Source organism: Oratosquilla oratoria, chromosome 22, assembly GCF_046742065.1.
Source record: "Oratosquilla oratoria isolate Oo_2021 chromosome 22, ASM4674206v1, whole genome shotgun sequence".
NCBI lineage: Eukaryota > Metazoa > Arthropoda > Malacostraca > Stomatopoda > Squillidae > Oratosquilla > Oratosquilla oratoria.
The window spans coordinates 5,248,929-5,251,428 of record NC_134798.1 but is presented as its reverse complement, the minus strand read 5'-3'; the positions used below and the strand labels follow the sequence as shown (position 1 = coordinate 5,251,428).

General features: G+C 35.8%; 1 protein-coding gene across 1 annotated transcript in view; it reads right to left on the bottom strand.

Moving 5' to 3' along the window:
* The window catches only part of LOC143037201 (uncharacterized), a 35,747-nt gene extending 35,445 nt beyond the window's left edge, over positions 1-302 (bottom strand). Inside the window, exon 1 of the mRNA XM_076205319.1 lies at positions 209-302. The gene's annotated coding sequence lies outside the window, so the exon portion shown is untranslated. The remainder of the gene's footprint in view (positions 1-208) is intronic.
* Between the last annotated feature and the right edge of the window lie 2,198 nt (positions 303-2,500).

The window sequence follows — 2,500 nt, the reverse complement described above, 5'->3', positions numbered from 1 at the left end:
TAGATAGATAAAATAAATAAATAAATAAATAAAAATCAAACAACAGCGATTTTTTTCCCAGAGTACAAACAGTGACGACACAAGTAAAAGGTACGCCACCACAAAGGGTGACGTCACCGACTAGTGACGTCACTGTTATGACGACATCACGAACTACACCAAGAGAGTATAGGTCAGGAAGAAGAAGGAGAAGTAGAAGAAGAATAACCTGAAGGAGTTGAAGAGAGGTCTATCCTCTGCAGTTGAGAGATCAAACCAGGCTCCTGAGGCTGGCGGAGGGGGATTGTCGACCCTCGCTAGTCCAACCTTGAAGAGAAACGGAGTGTTCACGTTTAAAAATTGTCAAGTTATGAAATGGGCAAAGGCTAACAAAGTGTCTACGGGGCTATACATCATTACTTATTGCAAAATCAACATCATCACATAAATTGTAAAATCATAAATGACAAAGATGAAAAATTCTACAGTAAATACGCATGTATCTATCAGCCTATATATATATCTACCCACCTATTACATAACATGCATATATATATATATATATATATATATATATATATATATATATATATATATATAATACATGTACGAATATAATGTATACTCTTTCAAGTAAAACCCCAACTGACCAGAGTCACGCATCATCCTTTTACAATTTGAGAATTATCTCAATTCACGAAAGAATGTAGAGAAGTTTTATCCGCACTGTGACGTGTTATTGTGCCCAAAAATAGATAGATTCGCTGCTAAACTACTATGAAAAGCAATACAAGTATACTGTGGTTGGAATACACAGTTCCCTTTGGGAGAATGAAAGGTTAGAACCAATATCCTCGCCACATGGAAATTGCTGAGAAAGAGTAACTTTTGACGCAAACTGAAGAACTCCACCACTGTACCGCTATGCTCCGAACCTCCCTTCCCCCCTCTCTCTCCTCCCCTCTCTCTCTCTCTCTCTCTCTCTCTCTCTCTCTCTCTCTCTCTCTCACTCTCTCTCTCTCTCTCTCTCTCTCTCTCCCCCTCTCTCTCTCTCTCTCTCTCTCTCTCTCTCTCTCTCTCTCTCTCTCTCTCTCTCTCTCTCTCTCTCTCTCTCTCTCTCTCTCTCTCTCTCTCTCTCTCTCTCTCTCTCTCTCTCTCTCTCTCTCTCTCTCTCTCTCTCTCTCTCTCTCTCTCTCTCTCTCTCTCTCTCTCTCTCTTTCTCTCTCTCTCTCTCTCTCTCTCTCTCTCTCTCTCTCTCTCTCTCTCTCTCTCTCTCTCTCTCTTTCTCTCTCTCTCTCTCATTCTCTATCTGGGGGTTGACTCTCATTTCGGTGATTCGCTCGATCGCATTATGCATTTCTGGTCCTCCCAACCTTATCTTTTTATGTAAGACAACGGGAAATGGGATGCATCTGTGACAGAAATTTCATTGAAATCCATTAAGAAATGTTTACACAACAGACGATTTACTTGCAATTTTGAGTTATTTTTTAAATGTTTATTTTGAGTTATTTTTGAAACGTTTATTTTTTCAAAAGTATGAGAAGAATAAGGATTTCCTTTGGTGTACAGTTAGTAGACATCCAGATGTACCTAAACTAGTATACTCGTAATCATAAGTGAAAAAGAAAGTCAGCCTTACAGCAAATTATAAAAAAAACAACATAAAATCACAACTTTAAAAAATTGTCAAAAATATATATCAAATAGGTTAGGAATGAATTTACTAGTTATGTTAGATATAAGTATCACGATCATTTTCCAACAAGAATGATCAAAATTGCTTATTTACACACGAAGTTATAGTTACTTTTGTGCGAAAAAACTAGTTTAAAAAAAATAGCATTTTTATGTTTATATATTCACTACTCCATAAAAGTGCCTCCAAAGAGTATCAAATGCACATATCTACTTACATAATCCTTTGACCATTTCTGGGAAGTAAGCAGCAGATGTTCATTACATTTCTTTTGTACCCATGCCAGCTAAGAATCGTGACAATCCTAACCTTCCATATCCTTCATATAGTGAATGGTATACATGCATTACAATCCCTTTGCTAAGGTGAGTATTCTTGCACTTCTCAGGTTCAGAATGGAGCTGCATCATCTTAGATGAATAAAATTACCCTTCGTATGCCATAAACAAATATAAAATGTTTACCCGGGAAGCTGATAAACAACTGAAGATTGAAATTGTCAAAACAACGTATTGTAACCTAAGAGAATAGCTCTTTTGACAAGAGAGAACAGATTTTGATTTCGATAAAATATTCTAAAGATAAACAATGAATTCCAAAGCCTGCAATACATTACGGGTAATGGATTCTCATCTCAAAACCTATAATATGTTATGACTGACTGATTGATGATCTCCCTCAATGATTGATAGACTTATATATAGATATACCGATATACGTGACTATATATTTGCATATGTACATGCATATGTATATGTATACATATACATGTATATATACAGTATATATATATATATACAGTATATATATATATATATATAT